Raw genomic sequence first — 8,158 nt, 5'->3', positions numbered from 1 at the left:
GATTCCTGATGTTCATGCCCTTTGTTTCTTCCTCCCTCTCTTGAGCTGGTCATATCCCACAGAGTATGAACTTTTAAGCAGAAGTCCAATCCTGACTTTCTGTATTTGGGGAGCCAACTAGGGGAAAAGGCTAGAGAAGTTCTACCCTGGTATGTGGCTGCATTTCCAGAGTGGCTCTCCACCCTCAATGTGCCTGGTGTCTCTTGTCCAGAGACTTTCCGTTTTACTCTTTAGAGAATATAGTTCCTGTCTTTTCCTGGTGAGGGCAGGAGAATCTTCCTGGTATTCGGCTTTGGGAAGGCCACCGGAGGGCCTCCCTAGTTTTTCAACAAACTAACTAGACCAGTTTTCTGTCTTTAGCTCCATGTTTACCTCCACTTTCAGAAGTATCTGGTGCTACCAGCTCCTGAGTTTCTGGAAGGTTCTACAAAGACAAGGTTTCCATGACATTATTTTCCACCTTCCAAGTTTATTACTATTGTCCTTTCTCTTTCTCCATTTGTCCTTTGCATTTATGCCTTTCAAGATCTTTTTATTTTTATTTCAGGAGGCTTCAGGAAGGAGTGGCCACAGATAGGTACATTCGTTACTCTATTTTCACTCAGAAGTCTTGTTCAATAATTTTTCAACTCAACGGTCTACACCTTGACTTTGGCTTTTCTAGAATGGATAAATTTCCAATACCCAAGGAAGAAGTGATAGTTGTACCAAAGTTGACAGGTGCTTAATTTTTGTTAATATTTATATGTTTATACACCTACTCTTTTAGATGGGCCTAATCACATTTTGGTTCTTTTTCTTATGGGCTACAATTAACATAATGAGGTCTTTTGTTTTTCCAAAGTACATGCATCATTTGCTGAGTTTTCTTCCAGATTACTTAGGAATCTACTGCTGTGGGAGGATATGTGGGAAAAGAACATTTTGAATGCTATTATAAATCCACTCAGTCATTGTATTGAACTACAGAGATGAGCGGATACCTTTCTCTTTAAGGAGTTTACCACTTGAAGAGGCATTATTCCTCATGTCAAAAGTGAGCCCCACAGCCCTCTTAGCGCAGTGGGCAGCGCGTCAGTCTCATAATCTGAAGGTCCTGAGTTCGAGCCTCAGAGAGGGCATAGATATTTTGCTGTGGTGTAAAAGGGTATTTGAAGAAAATAAAAAGTTTAAGCAAAGGTGTTTAGAGGCCCCGTGTGGCCAGACAGATGCAAGGATGCCCCCCACAAAGGCATCTGTGGGTAAATATCTAAATCCACACCAAATCATTCAACCTCATTCGAAACAGAAGGGATGCAAGCCACGGCCACAAGGAAGTTGTCTGCTCTCCCAAAAACTGAAAAAAAAAAAAAAAAAAAAAAAAAAGGAGTTTTGAACTTGAAAAAACAGCTCCAAATCTCAGGTCTGACACTACTTACCAGTGATCTGGAACAAAGTTGGTTTTGTTTTTGTTTTTTAACTTTTAGAGGCTCATTCCATGTTTGTAAAATGTGAACAGTAACACCTAAGTGGTTAGGTGTTACTAACAAGTAACTGTCAAGGTGGGCTGAACACGCTAAAGGATACTGATCTACCACAGTAAGTGTGAGATACTTCTCCCAGATTTTGGCAAGGAGTGAGTGGTCCAATAACCGATGTTCTCCGTGTGAGGAGAGCCGCAGAGAAGGGCACTGGTTTTTCCTTTAGAGAGCCGTTACTGGCATCGCCCAGAGATGACAGGGTGTGGCACCGTTGTCCAGCAGCTGCCCGTCTCTTCAAAAACAGAATGACCACGCAGACACTGCAGGATCCCAGCAAAGCTCCTGATGCTGACACAGACACGCTGGGATCAGAACATCAGAACGTCGCACTGAGCAGAAACACACACAAGCCCTCTCCAGGCGGTGCGCAGATTCCCTCCACCACACGGTGTTTTCGACACCAGAACCAAGAAGGTGACGTCAGGACGAAATAAACGAAACATTCAGGATTCTGAGTGGGTAATTCTCTAAGCAGAGGGGCCCCAAACCTCCCACTTCACTTTTCTCCTCAGGGCCTCTCAGGGTGCAATTCCTGGTAATGCCCCTCACACGCCTAAACCTTCTTCTTGACTCGAACTATGTTTCTTTAGGTCTGTCCCCTCACACCCTAACCTACACCTGAGCGCTTTCCGAAGGAACACTATTCCGTATTTAACACACACATTCACAAAGCATGGTCACTTTGGGTCTGACAATGGAAGAATGCATGTGGCAGATAATCTTGATGTCTGCATTTTAAGGAGGTAAAAATAGTGAGATAACTACCTATCTCATTTTTTAAAAAAGATTTTATTTATTTATTTGACACAGAGAGAATGATCACAAGTAGGCAGAGAGGCAGGCAGAGAGAGAGGGAAGCAGGCTCCCTGCCGAGCAGAGAGCCCGATGCGGGGCTCCATCCCAGGACCCTGAGATCATGACCTGAGCCGAAGGCAGCGGCTTAACCCACTGAGCCACCCAGGCGCCCTACCTATCTCATTTTTTTAAAAAATAAAGTTTTGCCATCATGGTGATGTGTATTCTCCCCCCCTCCTTTTTTTTCCTTTTGTGGTCATATCATCATTAATTTCTGTCTGCAGAGTTCACCCAGTTCACATTTGACCACTTTCCCCTGACCTCACCATATGTTTTCTTAGTTGTTTTTATAATTTCATTAGCTTTTCTACAGTTTTGAAGCAAATGTGCTCTAAGAATGATTTCTTCTTTTTTTTTTTAAGATTCATTTATTTGAGAGAGAGAGAGAGAGAGAGAGAGAGAACAAGTAGGGGAGCAGCAGAGGGAGAGGGAGATGCAGGCTCCCCACTGAGCCCGATGTGGGGCTCGATCCCAAGACCCTTGGATCATGACCTGAGCTGAAGGCAGACGTTTAACCAGCTGAGCCACTCAGGTGCTCCTCTAAGAATGACTTCTAATGATAGAACTTGCAAGCTACAATTATCCTTAACTTTGAGATTAGGATGCTGTATATTCCATTGGAAGACACATAATGGAATATTATTCAGTCGTGACAAAGAAGGAAATGTTGCCATTTGCCACAACATGGATGGACCTTGAGGGCATAATGTTAAGTAAGATAAGTCAGAGAAACACAAATACCATATGATATCACTTATATGTGGAATTTTAAAAAGATAAACTTGGTAAAAACAAAGAGCAGAAGGGTGGTTAGCAGGGTTGGGGTTGGGGAAATCCAGGGGATATCATTTAAGGGTACAAGCTTGCAATTAATAGATAAATAATTGGGGCACCTGGGTGGCTCAGTGGGTTAAAGCCTCTGCCTTCAGCTCAGGTCATGATCCCAGGGTCCTGGGATCGAGCCCCATATCGGGCTCTCTGCTCAGCAAGGAGCCTGCTTCCTCCTCTCTCTCTCTGCCTGCCCCTCTGCCTACTTGTGATCTCTGTCACATAAATAAATAAAATCTTAAATAAATAATTATTGGAGCACTAATGCGTGGCATGGGGATTACAGTGGTCAATTACTATATCGTAAACTTCAAAGTTGCTAAGACTCTAAATCTTAATTGTTCTCACCACAAAAAATAATTACGTGATGTACAGAGGTGTAGTTAATCACACTGCAATACACAAATGTATGAAGTCAACACGTTGTACACCTTACGTTTACACAATGTTCTATGTCGTTTATGTCACAATTAAAATAATAATATTAAGATGGAGAGAGAAAAGCGGGACACATGGGTGTTAGCCCCAGTCCGCTGACTTCGGGAACGGTCAGTGATCTCATTGACTTGATTGAGCTAATTTTCTCCCCAATCTAGGTGGCCAAAACTGAGTACTACTGGGGAACTGCTCCAGCTGGGAGCATTAAAGCAACCCATAATCGAGATGTTCCAGGAGAATGTCCTAAGGAAACGGCAGAGTTGCGACCTAACCACATACAGTTAGAAACGTCCTGGCAGTGTGAGCTGCGTCTGCGTTCCCGCGGTCCCATTAACGCTTGCTGCAAATCAGGGTTCCCATTTCCAAAGTCTGGGCCATTTTTGCCTGGAATGTCGTCCTTTCAGGTATGGCACACTTGATACTATTTGCAGATGGAGCAACATTTTAGAATCTGAAAGCTTCTGACACCTTTCAGGGTCAAGCAGACACTCCTGGTTGATGCACATACCAGAAGACTGAAGTCAAGTTGTCCTTCTGCCTCAGCACACAACTCAGAGACAATTCCCGGCAACCCAAGGCATAATGAATGTGACCCAGCTCTCCTCGTGTTGGGAAAAAAGAGAGATAGAGAGAGAGAGGGAGGGAGAGATACAGAAAAGAAAAAGAAAAAGAACTGGAATCTGGGCCAGTTAATAATACAGTCCACCGGTTTGTGCCCTAGACCTTGAATCTGAGAGGAGTGGCCCTTTCCAAAAGATGATCTGTGCCTAAGGGAAATGCCTAACCTTTCACCTGTTTGTCTTGTAAGGCTCTGTTACCTTGGCGCCACCTTCTTATACCAGCAGCAACACCCCAAATTAGTCTCTATTCACAAATTACCTCTGATGCAGCCTCCCTGGGAAAACTTAAAAGCCTATTTAACTGAAGGAGTACCTGCTGCCGAGAAGCTGGCTTGGGAGAACGGCAGTAATTAAATAGTGATAATATTTCGGATCTTGCAGGTATAACAAAGGCTCCTTTCTTTGTCTCAGGTGGGGACACGTTAACACATTGCCTCTGTCTGGTAAGGGAGGAATGCAGCCATCATGGGGGTGTGAAAATGGGGAATTGGAGGGCCACGTGGCGGGGGGGGGGGCGGTGGCGGCAGGGGGCTCCCTTCTGAGGTCTGGAGGAGAGCCTGGTGCTGGGAGGAAGAGAGGTTTCATATTAATATTCATCACAGAAGGACCCTGTGGCATTTCAGCCTAAGATGTCTTAGAACAGGTGAGAGACAAAACAAGGCCGAGTTCTTTGTTAAAGGGGTAGGGGTTGGGGAGGGCAGGGTTTGTGGGCAGAGAGGAAAGAAGAATATAAAGAACTGCCTTTGGGATGGGTTATTTTAACGAGTCTCGCACTGTCTGCTTGGCTGGAAATGTGAGGATGGCCAAGCTCCGAGATGAGCCTCGGGCCCGGGTCTCACAGTGGCAGCAAGATGGCAAGTGGAGTACCCAGGGACCAGCCTTTCCTCTTGCCAGTTGTGGGATCTCGGGAGCGTTGCTACAGGGAGGAAGGGGAGCGGCCCAGTGCTGCAGCCCCCTACCCATGTGCACGGAGAGGGGGCTGCACTGCCCACCCTGTTGGCCCTGAGACAGGAATGCCCGGCACTCAGATGTCTGCTTGAATGTGTACTTGGCTCATGATTCCAGCTGGTCCAAGGGTCGGTATGATGGATGCATCCTGTGAATCTAATACATAAGTAAATTCATGCCACTTTCTTCAGCTAAAGCAATTTCATCTGTTCAGCCCACAAAAAGGATAAAATGGAATGCTGGACTCAGGGCTCAGCGCCAGGGTTCCAAACATGTGGGAAGGAATGGGCCTGTGTTCCTCATTCGTCCTGTCTGAACTGGACAAAATCCATCCAAGATGGCCGAAGGCCAGATCAGTCAACTTCTGTCCCCCCACCCCCTTTCTCTCTGTCTCTGTCTCTCCCTCCCTCCTTCACTTGCTCTCTCTGGGGAAATTTCGCTCTGGCCAGGACAAAGGGAACCTTGCAGGGCCAAGGGGCAAAGACCAGGTTGCTGCTTGCCACATTTGGGAGGATTCTCTGTGTTGGAGCCAGGAGTGTCAAGGGTATCGGGAGGAGAAATGAGGAGAGGAATTTAGCCAGAGCGACTTGTCTTAGTGAAAAAAAGCAAGGTTGACCTTGGCTAGGTATTGGATCCAGCCTGTTTACTTCTTAGGGAGCCACAGGAAGAAGTGGAGAAATTCCACCACACAAGGCCCAGGGACCAGATGGGAAGGTCTCAGGGAAAGAACGAGACATAGGTTCTTATGTGTCCATTATTGTTGTTTTTCTCTGTTTATAAATATAACACTTATTTATTATAGAAAACTTAGAAAATACAGAAGAGCCTGAAGGGGAAAAAAAAGAAAAAGAAAAAGGAAAAAAAAAAGAGCCTTAAGAAGGAAACGAAAACACTCATATACCAAAACTTAAGGATAGATACCACTAGCCTTTTAGTGAATGTTATTTTGATGCAGTCTCATAGCCTACCCTTTTCTTTTAATAATTACTTCGTGGGCATCCTCTGAAACAGTGCAACATCTGCAAGAATTTGTTTTTAAATCAGCCGATTCATATTTCATTGTGTGGATAAAACAAATGTTTTAAAATCATTTCCTAATGCTAGCACTTAGGTTTTTAATTTTTCCTATTATATAAGAAAAGCTCCAGTGAACACTTGTGTGTATGTGTGTGTGTGTGTGTGTGTGCGTGTGTGTAGTGTGGGCATATGGAATTATTTTCAATAAGTATGTTCTTAGGAGTAGAATTACCGAGTTAATTCTTGATGTTCCTCCAAATCCTGGCAGGCAGAAACTTTCTGGAGAATAGTCTTAGTGATGTGTTACACGTAGGGGGCTCCAACACCTCGGCTTTGCAACAGATGGCAACTGGTATACTGAAGGTCCTTTCTGGAGGCCAGCCGAGATAGAGAGAGAGAGAGAGAGAGAGAGAGAGAGTGTGTGTGTTTAGGGGGAGAAGAGGGTGCGGCTGAACTGTCACATCCGTGTTTGAGGTGGTCCCTAGAGTGTCTCTGACCTCTGGCCTGCCTGGATACTGAAGGAGACCCCCAGCCAGCTGTGTTCATCCTCAGGTACATGACCCACCGAGGCAGATTTGCTGGAAAGACCTAGGATTTCTGGGGGCTGGGGAAGGTGGGGAGAGAGGAAGCTTTCTTCATTTTCTCAGACACACAGAGAGAGGATCTCACTAGTCCCGTGGAGACTACAGAGGACCCTCTGTCCCCTTTCCCAACCTGGGCTCCCCTGGGGACATCTGGGGGAAGCCTCACAAGAGTCTCCCGCGGGCTTGGTGGAGAAAGACCGTGTGAGCGTCAGGGAGGGGTCGGCCTGGGGCTCAGAGAGAGAACAGCAGGGGCAGAGCTCAGCAGCGTTCACCCAGAACGTCAGGAGAGAGGGGACACCCTCCCCCGGGCTCCCCACCAGAAAGGCCTTGGCCCTTGACCGTGGTGGGTCAGGTGAGGGCGATGCTTCGGGTTCACCGGCCTTCCCTCCAAGCTCATTCAGCATCCTTCTGACTCATGTTAACATGTGAAGCTTCTGGGCTCCTGACAGGAATGGGAGCGTTTCTGTTACTGGAAAGAAAGAACCTTCGGCAGACATAAAAAGCTGACATTTCAGTGTGCGGGCTTGCGAGCGAGGTGAGTCAGCCTCGGGGAATCCGCCCGAAGGGCACCGGTCGGGGGAGGGGCAGCCCCTGCACAGGGTGAAGGCAACGAGCTAGGGCCATCGGCCTGAGCCTCAGAAGCCCCATGTCACATTCTCACCGGGACCTGCAAGCGTCTTGGTGTCACGCTCTGTCCCGCCTTCGCCGCAGCCATCAGCCCACGCAGCCAGCTGTCTCGTAAGGCCCCACAGCGGCATTTGGTTACCTCCCCTTGGTTCCGGGGAAGCAGAAAGGCAGTTCTCGGGCTCCTACTCCAACACTGGCAGGTCCACAGCCATGTAGTCTTCGAGCAGGTGCAAGTTGGTTGTTTTTTCCTTCCCCTCCTCTAGCCTCGGAATGACTGAGAACCATTACTGATAACAGACCCGGGCACTCAACACGGGACTGCCTTCTCTGGGCAACTGTGCTATCGCTTGCTGTCACGGGGTTCATTGTACACCCCCCCAGATTCATAGGTTGAAGTCCTGATTCCCAGCACCTATCCGGTGACCTTATTTGGAAATAGAGTCATTGATGATGTCATCAGTTAAGAGGAGGTCACATTGGAGTAGGGTGGACCCCTGATCCCGTATGACTAGTGGCCTTATAAAAAGTGTGCGGTGTGAGTAAACACACACACACACACAGACACACACAGAACACCCTGTGAAGACTGGAGTTACGTTGCCGCAAGCTAAGGAGCTACCAGAAGCTAGAAGAAAAGCCTGGAACAGATCATTCCCTAGTGCCTTCAGAGGGAGCTTGGTCTTGTTGATAACCTTGATCTCTAATTCTAGCCTCCACAGAG

At 46.9% G+C, this 8,158-nt stretch overlaps 1 non-coding gene across 1 annotated transcript; it reads left to right on the top strand.

Moving 5' to 3' along the window:
- Positions 1-1,048: 1,048 nt before the first annotated feature.
- Positions 1,049-1,121, top strand: TRNAM-CAU. The gene has a single exon. It is a non-coding gene; the product is annotated as a tRNA-Met (tRNA).
- Positions 1,122-8,158: the final 7,037 nt, after the last annotated feature.

Source organism: Meles meles, chromosome 2 (genome assembly GCF_922984935.1).
Source record: "Meles meles chromosome 2, mMelMel3.1 paternal haplotype, whole genome shotgun sequence".
Taxonomy (NCBI): domain Eukaryota; kingdom Metazoa; phylum Chordata; class Mammalia; order Carnivora; family Mustelidae; genus Meles; species Meles meles.
The sequence above is the reverse complement of the archived record's forward strand: the minus strand, read 5'-3'. Positions and strand labels throughout refer to the sequence as shown.